Source organism: Procambarus clarkii, chromosome 89 (assembly GCF_040958095.1).
Source record: "Procambarus clarkii isolate CNS0578487 chromosome 89, FALCON_Pclarkii_2.0, whole genome shotgun sequence".
Taxonomy (NCBI): domain Eukaryota; kingdom Metazoa; phylum Arthropoda; class Malacostraca; order Decapoda; family Cambaridae; genus Procambarus; species Procambarus clarkii.
Window position 1 is genome coordinate 486995 of NC_091238.1, and position 13605 is coordinate 500599.

Sequence of the window (13605 nt, forward strand, 5' to 3'; positions counted from 1 at the left end):
ATATTGGTGAACAGCGTTGTTTAAAAAATAGCAAGACATGGGTTGACATTTAGGAGGTAAGCTAGGTTAAGTAGGTTAGGTTTAACTCTTGGTTTAACTTGGTTACTTGGTTTAACTCTTAAACTGGTTGAGAGAGGTACAGCCTTTGACATGATTCGGGAGGTCATTCCACATTCTGGGTCCCTTGATTTGTAGAGCATTTCTAGTTTGGTTACACACAGCCAAATTGAGTAACAGGAAGAGGTCATGGACACAAATTTGTTCCATGCTAAATTTATTTATTTATTTATTTATTTATTTATTTATTTATTTATTTATTTATTTATTTATTTATTTATTTATGCATATACAAGAATGTACATAAGGAATGTGAGGATACAAATATGGTAATTACAGTCTTGTAAAGCCACTAGCACGCGCAGCGTTTCGGGCAGGTCCTTAATCTAAGAAAATTTTAAGGAGGTAAATACTTGCAAAATTTATAGACAAAAAATGATAACAGATTACATGAAATGAAAAAAAAAAAAAAGATGAGAGAAAATTGTAGGTACAGTATATTAAAGCACATAGGTAGCTAAGATTGATTGCAATGACAGCTTAAAATGATAGTTGACAACAAATTGGTAGGCACAATACAGCAGAAACAATATAAGATTGATTGCAATGACAGCTTGAATGGTAGATGACAAAAATTGGTAGTCACAATACAGCATATGGCTAGCACATAAAAGAAGACAGCAATGAACACAATGATAAGGTTGTTTGATATTACATAAAAATTAGGAGATTGGGTAACACTAGGTACAGAGCAAATTTAAAGCTCAGTGTAGGAAACTAAGAAGATGAAGTTAGGTACTTTTTGGTTTTGCTTTTAAATAAGGCAAAAGTTTTACAGTTTTTCAATTCACTAGGGAGTGAGTTCCATAGACTAGGTCCCTTAATTTGCATAGAGTGCTTACACAGATTAAGTTTGACCCTGGGGATATCAAAGAGATTTATTTCTGGTGTGGTGATAATGGGTCCTATTACATCTGTCCAGGGAGAGTTTCAGAGCATGGTTTGCATTTAAGAACAGGGTTTTGTAAATGTAGTTGACACAAGAGAATGTGTGGAGGGAGTTAATATTTAGCAAGTTTAGGGATTTAAACAAGGGAGCTGAGTGTTGTCTGAAAGCAGAGTTAGTTATAATTCTGATAGCAGATTTTTGCTGTGTGATGATGGTCTTAAGGTGGTTTGCAGTGGTAGACCCCCATGCACAGATACCATAATTAAGATAGGGGTAGATTAGTGCATAATATAGTGAGAGGAGAGCAGAGTTAGGAACATAATATCTGATTTTGGAGAGTATACCAACTGTCTTAGAGACTTTCTTAGTTATGTGTTGAATGTGGGTGCTGAAGTTGAGTCTCTTGTCTAGGAATAGTCCAAGAAACTTGCCACCATTTTTATTACTGATGTTAATGTTGTCTATCTGTAGCTGAATTGCATTTGATTTGCTTCCAAATAAGATGTAGTAAGTCTTTTCGATGTTTAATGTTAGTTTGTTCGTTGACATCCATAAGTGGACTTTTTTTAATTCATTATTCACAACATTATTTAGTGTATGTGGGTTGAGGTTTGAGTAGATAAGGGTAGTATCGTCAGCAAACAATATAGGTTTGAGAATATTAGAGACATTAGGCAGATCGTTTATATATATAAGAAATAGAAGAGGTCCTAAGATGCTGCCCTGTGGCACTCCAACGGTAATTGGTAGAGTGGAAGAAGTTGTATCATTGATGGTTACATATTGGTGTCTGTCACTAAGATAGGATCGGATGTAGTCAAGGGCAAGGCCTCGGATTCCATAATGCTGGAGTTTAAGTAAGAGGTAGTTGTGATTAACAGTATCAAATGTAGAGGAATCAGCTGAGTATTCCTCAAATAAAATAAGTTGCCTCAGCTTATAAGGTAAATAAAATAAGCATTTCTCAAATAAGTAGCTGCCTCACCTCACTGCCTTACTGCTACATAGCCTTCCCGGCATGGTGCCTTCTTTTGATAATTACTTGTTCCACACCCAAATTGTATAACAGGAAGAGGTCTTGGACCCCTACTTCCCTCTCTCTTTTTTTTAATAATCTATATAGTCATAATTATAGCTTTAAGTATTCAATGAATAAAGTTTTTGACATTTTTACCCTTTTCCTTACCTAACATCATTTGTGCAGCATATTTTTATTTTATGTCTCACCCAGATTAAATTTCAAAATGAAACCAAACTAAATTATTTAGAAATGGGTATATATAGCTAAGGTACACCCTTACTACTAGGTGAACAGGGGCATTTGGTGATAGTAAATGATCCCATCAGGCAGGGCTCATCACCTTCTCTCATATTTCATGTTCACCAGTGTTTATTTACTTAATAACTACTGGTATAATATCTTGCTATTATAAAACTAATTCTACTATCATCAAACACATATTTACTTCAAGTTTCAAGCAGAGAATGCATATATAACTAACACGAAGGATTCCTCTTCACCAGATTCACCAGCTATAATATTTTGGTCATGTTCCAATATCATAAATCGATCCCAGTGTTATGTAGTAGAGAAAAAATGACTTATATCCAGTTTATGTAAAGCTACGAGTGGTCGAAACCACACTTAAATCCCGGAATGAACTTACGAAGGTTTTTCCACTTAGGGTAGTTAATTGAATACGGACGTAGCCGCCACGAAGGCGCTAAGACGGAAAACGCTCTTAGCTAAGAGGAAAAACCTTCGTAAGTACCTTCCTGAATCCGGCCCCAGTGCAGGAAACTAAAAAGATGAAATTAGGTACTTTTTGGTTTTGCTTTTAAATAAGGCAAAAGTTTGACAGCTTTTTAATTAAAAAAATAAAATAAAATGTTTATTCAGGTAAGGTACATACATACAAGAGATTTTACATAAATTTATCGATTTATAGATAGAGCTAGTACATACAATGCCTAAAGCCACTATTTCGCAAAGCGTTTCGGGCAAGAAAGACACTAATGACCAAGACTTAATACTAATTGAGATTAAAGTATAAAATGTGTTGAAAAAAAATAATAATAGAGATAAAAAAAAAGAGAAACATAGCTTAAAAAGCAGCACAAATAAAATTAGGTCGACAAACAGCGTTGTTTAAGAAAACAGACATGGGTTGATAATAGAGGGGGTAAGGTAGGTTACAGGGAATTTATTAGGTAGAGCTTCGTTTTTATCTTAAAATGGTTGAGAGAGGTAGAGTCTTTAACATGGGTGGGATGGTCATTCCACATTCTGGGTCCCTTGATTTGTAGAGCATTTCTAGTTTGATTAAGTCGCACTCTAGGAATATCAAAACTGTATTTATATCTGGTGTGGTGCTCATGGGTTGTGTTACAACCTTCAATGAAGCTTTTGAGGTCAGAATTGGCATTACAGTTTAGCGTTTTATATATGTATAATACACATGAGAGAATGTGCAGTGACTTAATATCTTACATATTCAGAGATTTGAGTAGGGGTACCGAGTGATATGTCAGGGGCCAGAGTTGGAGATTGTCCTAATAGCAGCTTTGTGTTGAGTAATTAGAGGATGTAAATGATTTTGGGTAGTAGAACCCCAAGCACAAATACCATAGTTGAGATATGGATAGATGAGGGAGTAATAGAGCATCACCAGGGCAGGGCGGGGTACATAATATCTGATCTTAGAAAGAATGCCAACAGTTTTCGAAACTTTTTTTGATATATTTAGAATGTGTCCCAGGAAATTCAGCTTGTGGTCAATGAGAACGCCAAGGAATTTGCCATCTAATTTGTTACAAATTTGGGTATTGTTTATTCTGAGATTTATTTGGTTAGAGGATTTATTGCCAAACAGAATGTAGAAAGTTTTGTCAATGTTAAGGGTAAGTTTGTTGGCAGTTAGCCAAAGATGGACTTTATTTAGCTCGATATTTACTGTGGCATTTAGAGCAAGGGGGTCAGGACTGGAGTAAATGAAGGTTGTGTCGTCAGCAAATAGAATTGGCTTGAGGTGTTGGGAGGCGTTTGGAAGGTCATTAATGTGGATGAGAAAGAGGAGAAGGCCAAGTATGCTGCCCTGAGGAACACCGATGTTGATTGTTGGGTGGGAGAAATTGAATTATTCACAGAAACATCCACCGCTGCCCATTGGATGGGGTGCGGTGTGCAGGACAAGCATGGAAATTGGGACACTAGCTCTCCACATATGTCAGTTGCTTAATTTAGAACCTGTACTTGAGGTCGATCTCGAACCCATTGTTGATGTGACGACTTATATTGAATTTTGTAACTAGCTCATCAAGATTGTAACTTGCTTTGCTAAATGAATTGTGGGGTTCAGTCCCTGAGCCCATTATGTGCCTCTGTAACCCTTTCCACTACCGCCCACAATAATTGGTATAGGGTGCATAATAAATGAACTAAACTAACTAGCCTGTCAGTAAGGTAAGATTTGAGGTATTGCAGAGAGTGACCTCTGACACCATAATGATGTAACTTAAGAAGAAGGTTTTGGTGGTCGACAGTGCCAAAAGCCTTACGCAGGTCCACAAATAACCCAACAGGGAACTCATTTTTATCAAGAGCTGCATGTATCAAGTTAATCATACTAATAAGTGCATCGCTTGTGCTTTTTTGGAGTCTGAAGCCATATTGACAAGAGCTAAGTATATTGTGTTTGGCTAGATAAGAGTAAAGCTGCTTGTAGATCAATTTTTCAAATATTTTTGACAAGTTTTACAGGATTGATATAGGTCTGTAGTTGTTAACATCTGTGAGATCACCACATTTGTGGACAGAGGTTACTCTCGCTTTTTTTTAGGATACCTGGAAAGGTTTGGAGTTCAAGTGACTTGTTGAAGAGCAATGCAATAGCAGGGGCTAAAGTTCTGGAGGCTTTTTTGTAAATTAAGGTTGGTATCTCCTCAAGGGCACGTACTAGACTTGGTTTTAAGGGAAAGGATTATCTCATTAACATCAGTGGAATTTGCAGGCGTTAGGTACAGAGACTGTGGATACTTACCTGTAAGATAGTCCTGAACATCAGTACTGGAAGATGGAATATCATTCGCAAGGGATGACCCAATGGAAGAGAAGAACCTATTGAACTCAATAGCAATATCAGAGGCTGTAAGCAGACCATCGTTATTGGACAGGAGAATTGGTTTGTTATTTAAAATCTTCTTTGACCCCAATATTTGTGAAATTGTGCTCCATGTTTTCTTAATGTTGCCTTTTGTTTGGGTAAATTTATCTTCGTAGTATTTAATTTTGGCTCTTCTAATTATTTTAGATAGCAATGACCAGTAATTCTTTGAAAATTCTTTGGAGACGATTCCTAACCTATACTTCTTCTCAATGTCATGTTTTTTATTAATGAATTTAAGTATTCCCTTTGTAAGCCAGGGATTGTTTAGCCTTTTAGTTGTGACTTGTTTCGTTAGCATAGGACAGTGGGTGTTATAAAGGCTGAGAGTTTTTTGAAGAAAAGATTCCACTGCTAGATTGATGTCACATATGTTACCTAATTCGGTCTCTTAGTTGACATTAGCAGCAGCAGCTATAAAATTGCCTATTGCAGTTTCATTGTACAGCCTAAAGCTTATCTCCCTTGTCTCTAGAGGTGGTTTGTTAATGTTAGTTAGGAGAAATGTGGGGTAATGGTCTGTAGTGTTATCGATGATTATCCCTGAAGTAAGCGGAGAGATTATGTTGGTCCAGATGTGATCAAGAGCCGTGGCAGTACTATCAGTGATTCTAGTAGGTCTAGTGATTAAGGATATGAGGAAGCAGGAATTCATACAGTTGAGGAAGCTGGCAGCAGTAGGGTTTTCAGGCTCGCAGAGGTCAATATTAAAGTCCCCCTGCGATAATTAGATAGCTTTGGTTCAGTCTGTTACCTTGTATTAGATTTTTAAGGTTAGAGTTGAATTCGGACACATCAGTGTTAGGAATTCTATAGACTGCTCCAACAGTCAGGACAGACTCAGCACCCTTGACTGAAAATGGCGAAGGTATACTCCCCACAGTAGACTCTAGTTCTAATTACTTTTAAGCATGCCAGTTCTTGGTTCTTCTTCCTATTTTACAGACTCAGTAAATACTGAGACGTGCACAGAGAGAGATGGCAAAGCATTTCATAATGAATGCCATTGGAGCCCACTGCCGTAGAACCACAGAGGGCTAGGGCAGACTGAAACTCAGAGAGAGAGAAGGGATCATTATAGGGAAGGCGAAGATGAGTACAGAAATTTAAAGGACGAGATTCAAGAATAGGCTTACGAAGAAGGAAGGATTGGGGAAGATGAGAACCAAAACTAACATGAAAAGTGGGAACCCAGTTCGGTCACGACCTGCAATGGGTCCGCCACAAGAACACCACGGAGGCGAAGGACCGGCGAGACATCGGGAACGAACTTACGCGGGTAAGTTCGTAATCTTGTGAATATGTTTCCAGACCAGTGGTAGAGGAGTTTGGACATAACGGTGGAGACATAAGACATCCAGCAAGCACGTTTAGCCGAACGGATGGTCCTACGGGCCACCGCTCTTGCCTTTCGAAACAAAAGAAAAGACTCAACTTCGGCAGCGATGTCTCTTCCAGGCTGCACGCTTACAGCGGACAGCCCGAGTACAGTCCACATTCCACCAGGGAACGCACTTCCGCATTCCCCAAGAGGAAGCGCGAGGAATAGAGTGGAGGGCAGCATCAAAGACAGTGTCATGAAAAACAAGGAGGGCATGAGGGAGAGGCAGAACAGAGAGGTCGGAAATAGTAACATGGAGAGTAAAGAGGCACCAGTCAGCCTCTGCAAACCGCCACCTAGGGAAGGAGAGAGGAGGGTGAAAAGAGAAAAAACTAACAAGGATAGGAAAATGGTCACTGCCATGGAAGTCATCAAGGACCCACTACCCAAAATCTAAGGAAAGGGATGACGAGCACAGAGAAAGATCGAGACAGGAAAGGGAGCAAGTCCGAGAGTCCAAATGAGTGGGCTCACCAGAATTAAGAAGGGACAGGGAAGAAGAGAGGAGGAAAGGTTCAAGGAGGCGACCCCGGGTGTTTGTCAGCACATCACCCCAAAGGGTATGACGACAATTGAAATCACCCAGAAGGAGCACAGGTTCTGGCAAGGAGTCTAGGAGGTGTTTAAGATCGGGAAGAGAAAGTGGGACAGTGGGGAGGAGATAAATGGAACAAACCACGTACCATTCACGCACAAAGACACACACAGCAGAACAGTGGAGAGGCGAGGAAAAAAGTAAGGGGACGAAGGGAACATCTGAGTGAATGAAGAGAGCAGAAGAGTTATGGGCTCCAGCAACAGCTGGGGGGGGGGGGGGTGAGAGAAATGAATAGCCACGGAAGCGACCAGGACGAGCACCAAGCATCAACTCCTGGAGACAGACACAAAGGGGGGCGAAAACTGTGAAATTAGAAGTTGGAGGTCAAGGAAATTGGCGTATTATCCACGGATGTTCCACGGAAGAAAAAACATTGGCAAGAAGAGAAAGGATAGCAACAGAGATCAAAGAAGAAACAAAGGTGAAAAGGGAATACAGCACGTGAAAGAAGCACAGGGTCAGGATCAGCGATGTCAGGGTTAGGGGCATGGGTAAACTGAGTAAAGAAGGAGGGAAAGAAGTGGGAGGACAGACCAGAGGTGGACGAACAGGGTCTGGAGGAGGAAAAGGAAGAGGAGGAGGAGGGGCAGAAAGAGGGGAGCGCACCTCAGCAAGGGCAGTATCCGAGACGGAACCGGGGGCTAAACAAACCCCCACAGTAGGAACAGGGAGCTCCACCACCGAAGCGGGAGGGGAAGGAACAAAAGAATCAGAGATAGGGGGTTGAGAAGAAAGCGAAGCCTTCTTACCTACCGGGAAGGAGGAAGGAGCGGAGCCAGGTTTCCGCTTCTGACTCAAAGAGACTGGTTTCCCAGCAGCAATGTACTGAGCAACAGACTCCAGCATCTCGAAAGGAGAAGAAGAGCGCGAGCAAACAACATGACCATCAGGAGAGCGATGGACATCGGCCCGCACTGTCAGGTGGCGTGGTGAGCCAAGAGACGGAGGAGAATGACGGGAAAGAAGACCAGAAGGAGAGGAGAAAGAAGACACAGGAGACATGACAGACTGGGTAGAAAGATGACAGAGACAGAGACAAAACCCTAGACAGAGAACCAGAAGGGGAGGGGACCCTCTGGGACAGAACGGAGGGAAACAGGGGAGGTGGTGGTGGGTGTGTCCGGGTCTAAGGCTTGGAAACGGTTGTGAGACTGAGTAAGGTGGGAAGGACGAGGAGAGGAAGAGAGCACCACGCAAGCATAGGATACGCCAGCGAAAGAGGGATGACAATGAACTTAGCGCCGAACCTCAGGAAAAGACAAATGGTCCCGGAGCTTCAAGTTGAGGACAGCTGCCTCAACTTTGTAACGTATACACGTGCGGGAGAAGGTAGCGTTGGCCTCGTTGGCGGACCTAGGGAGAAGTGCACTCCAGCTTAGAGTGACCCTCGCCCCCACACATGGGACAGAGAGAGACAGGACTAGAGCATTTGAGGGCACCATGCCCAAACCTCCAGCACTTATTGCAGAGCCGAGGAGATGGAGTATACTCCTGAACAGAGCATCTGGCACCAGCAAGAATGACAGAGGGCGGAAGGGTCCTACCATCAAAGTTAATCTTCACAACCCGAAGGGGCAGAAGGCGATAACCATGAGGGGGATGAGTAAACATATCCACCTGGAGGACAGAATGACCCTAGGCCTTGAGGATATGCTTGATATCCTCGTGGTCTTTTCAGTCTTTTAGATTCCTAACACCAGTCGCAACATGGTGTGGGAGGAGAACAGTGTCAACACTGGCATTTACCCGAGCGTTCTTTGAGACCCGAACAGGGGTCTCGCCAAGGCAGGATAAGGCGGCTAAGCGGGTGGCTGCATCCTGAGGAGCAGCAACGACACGAGTACCAAGACGGGTGGGGTTGAAGGTAACTGAGGCATCTACGGAATCTACAAGTTGCCTATGAAGGGAAAAATTGTCAGGAGTTGAATGTAAAGGATGGAGGTCAAAGTAATTAATCCACGTAGGAGGACCAAACAAAGCATGGTACGAATTAGTATGGGAAGGGAGCATAAGAGAGAGTAGCCATGGCGGGGACGGCGATGAGAACCTTTAGAGAGAGATGGGTCAAAAGGCGCAGTAGTCACAATAAGATGGAGCCATGCAAGGGGACGAGGCGGTTACCACAGCAGGCTTGGGGCTCGACCCAACCACAGAGGAGGGAGGGGAGCAGGAAGGAAGAGTCTGGTCTGGGCTTAAGCCGGGCCCTGTAGCGGGGGCTACAGATCCTGGTCTTCCAGGACGGTCCGACTCAGGGTCTTGGTCACCCACCCCATGAGCCTGGGTAAGAGAAGTCGTGTCGTCATCCATGCAGCAAACAATATCAAAAGTTTGGGACCTGGAACCAAGAGATACCACCTACCAGGGCAGCCATGGAGACTGAGCGCTTGTCAGTGCAGGAAGGGTGCGTTGTCCCCAGCGATGCTCCCCCTTTTGAACAGGGGAGTCCTACTACATCGTCCATTCTCCCACACTGGTGCTAAGACCCCAGTCCCCCTATCGCCCCAGCCTGGACACCCAACCATCCACTCAGGGCGGCCCCTCACAGGCGACCCCTCCAGCGGGTGGTCCAATGGCTCACAAGGCCCCTACGTGGTGCCCTTCAGCACGTCCACCACACAAAAAGGGGGCAAAGGCAACCTACACCGGTCACAGGGAGGTGTACGTGAGCCCCTCACCACGGCAAGGAGGCACCACAGAGGGGTTAAAAGGGGCAATACCAGTCGTCTTGTACTCCAGAAATTATGAAACTTGACAGCAATAATAAGTTTTTAAACTCAAATATACTTTTATTGTTTATTATCAAGACAAGTTGAGGTACACAACTGTTATCAATGAAACCTTTATCTGTATACAAATCATGGAATACATTCTTTAAGGAAAAGAACATTACTTGTGATACAGAAATCACAATATCATGATACATTTAATGAACAAATCCACAAGGGCCGTAATGAGGGTTCGAACTTGTGTCCGGGCTTGTGTGCGGCCAGATCACTTCGCCGCTACACCCACACAAGCAACGCCATATTCAAGTGGTGTTCCTGCCAAAGAGAAACTGAAAAGATTCTCTATAATATTCTATCTACTCTGAGTAAATACTTAAACTGTCCTCTGAAAAAGCATGTCACTTTTCGCTCATATGCATCACACAAGGCCAAAAAATGTACTAAAAAATTAAAGCGACTGGAGAAAGTGATGTACTGTCCCATTTTCTGTTTTGGAGCCTCTGGTAGGGTAGGAGAGACTAATTTAAATTGACTGTTTTCTTGACATTGTGAAACCGTTGGAGGATGGCCTGAAACACCATCGTAATGATGGATGTGACCTAAACCGGGTAATGATGATCACTGTTATTTATTACCCGAGGCAAACTTACATTAAATAATAAATAAATAATAATAAATAAATAATAATAAATAAATAAATAATAATGAATAAATAAATAATAATAATAAATAAATAATAATAAATAAATAATAATAAATAAATAAATTACTGTATAGTGTGCCACCACATGCTCTTAACAAATGAATCAAATTACATCCAAAAGATCTATTTGGTCTCAAGTCTAACACACAATTATGTAAATGAACTCCACAACTCACCTGCTTGTACCATGTAAGGTAGACAACAACAACAGTTATGGTAAATAAACACTCATCTTGACAATGTCCAAAATGAGCTCATATTCTAGTGTAAAAGTCATATGTGAAGTAAAGTTTACCTCTAGCACACCCTAACAAACTGTTTTTAATTAAAAATAATTTAAAACACAACAAAACTTTTGGCTACACTGACACCACAACCGTTACTCACCAGACTAATCAGACACATTACAATCTCAGATTCTACACTCATGCTGTAAGCTCATTGAAGTGCAAACTAACATTAATAACAGTAGTAAGTCCAACAGAACCAACAAGCTACAAGACTTATTCAATCAATTCAAATTCAACAATAAGAGGATCGACTGGGAAGAAATAAATATAGACCTTGGAAACATTCATTGGGAAACCATCTTAAGCGACAAAACTTTCACACAGGGAATAGCTCCACTGACAGCTGAAGCATACTAGATCTGCTTAAAGCACATGCCTGTGAGGAGGGTCAGAAAGAGGATCATTCTAGAAAGAGAACACGCAGACGATTATACAGAAGGAAAATATAACGGAAATGCTTAAACAGACACGACTGTCTTTTGAAAGGAAAATAAATCTAAACAGAGATCGAAGAAATAATTCTATGAATAGAGCAGACGTTGAAGTGATCATATTAGTGAGGAAATGGAATTGAAACGAAAAGCTATACAAGAGATAAAATGCCAGTATGAGACTGTTTAGCACCCGAATAAACAACATGAAAGTTGAAGATCCAAACAGCTTCTTTATGAATGACATCCAAGCTGCAGATAATATAACAGGTATTAACATGAACTTGTAAGACTTTGAAAGAGAAATTGACAACATGCCCGTGCACTCAGTCCCTGGTCCAGACTCGTGGAATTTAATATTCATAAAGAAATATAAAGTACCAGTAGCATGAGTACTCAATATAATATGGAAAAAGAGCCTGGATACAGGGGAGATACCAGCAGCACCTAAATCAGCATATATAACTCCTCTGCACAAGGAAGGTAGTAAAGCTTTGGCAAAAAATATAAACCAGTTGCACTAACTTAACACATAATAAAGTTTATGAGTGAGTAATTAGGAATCAAACTTTTAGTTTGATGGAAAATAATGAACTACACAACCCAGGACAACATGGATTTAGAGTGGGAAGATCTTGTTTGTCACAGTTACTCAACTACTGTGACATAATAACAGAAGTTTTAGAAGAAAAGCAAAATGCAGATGTTGTGTACACAGACTTTGTAAAGGCATTCTACAAATGTGACCATGGAGCATAAAATGGGAGTGATAACCCATACAATGAAATCAATGGGAATAACGGGTAAAGTGGGGCGTTGAAATTTCAACTTTGTCAAACACAATGCAGTGTGAGACAGTCGATCAAATAAGATCAAGCCCAAGTGCAGTGAAAAGTTCTGTACCCCCCAAGGCACAATCCTTGCACCGCTGCTATTTCTCATTCTAATCTCGGATATGGACAAAAATACTAGTCACAGCTTCGTGTCATCCTGTATCCTATAGTGTCGTGTCATCAAAAATGACATCTAGTATGAGGCCCTTGTGACAGAGATAGAACTTTCACAGATGACAAAAAAGAAATGAGCAAAATACTTCGGAATCAGTATGACTGTTTGAAATGAGCCACTACACACCATAAAGATTGACATCCATGATTTTCATGGACGTGATGCCAACATCAAATCATATATCTTATGTCACCCTATCTCCCACTGGATTTTGAAGAAGCCGTAGACAGTATGCTTATGCACTTTGCACCAGGCCCTGATTCTTGGAACTCCATATTCATCAAGAACTGTAAAAAACACTGTCGCCAGCCCTTCACATTCTTTGGAGGCAAAGCCTAGACACTCGCATTACCCCTGACCTACTAAAATCAGCAGACATAGCACCACTCCATAAAGGAGGAAATAAGGCAGAGGAAAAGAATTACAGACCGATAGCACTGACATCACTCAACATAAAAAATCTTTGAGAGAGTGCTAAGAAATAAGATCACAAAACACATGGAATCACAGCATCTCCATAACCCTGGACAAAATGGTTTTAAAACAGAGTGCTCTTGCTATCACAATTACCGGACAACTATGACATGGCCTTAGATGGCATGAAGACAAGCAAAACGCTGATATAATTTACAAAGATTTCGCAAAAGCCTTCGACAAATGTGACAATGATGCTATTTGCACACAAAATGGGTGCAAAAGGAATTACCGGAAAAATAGGTAGATGGATCTACAATTTCCAGACTAACAGAACCCAATGTGTAATAGTCTACAAAATAAAATCCAGACCATCAACCGTGTCTCCCTCTCCCAGGGTACTGTGCTTGCTTCAGTACATTTTCTCATCCTCATATCAGATATGGACTACGAAACAATCTATAACACTGTCTCATCCTTTGTACATGACACTATGATTTTTATGAGAGTAAACAACATAGAGAACACAGCAAACCTCCAATCACACGTAAATCAAGTCTTTCAATGGACTACAGAAAAAATATGTGGAATTTAATGATGATAAGTTCCAGCTCTTGTCCTACAGAAAAAATAATAAATAAATAAATAAATAAATAAATGTTTATTTAGGTAAGGTACATACATACAAGAGATTTTACAAAGATTGATGGATTTATACATAGAGCTAGTACATACAATGCCTAAACCACTATTATGCAAAGCGTTTCGGGCAGGTAAAACATTAATGACTAAAGCTTAATACTAATTGGGTATAAAGAATAAAATGTGTTGAGAACAAATAAAAGTAGAGATAAAAGAGGGGAACATGGCTAAAAAAGCAGCACA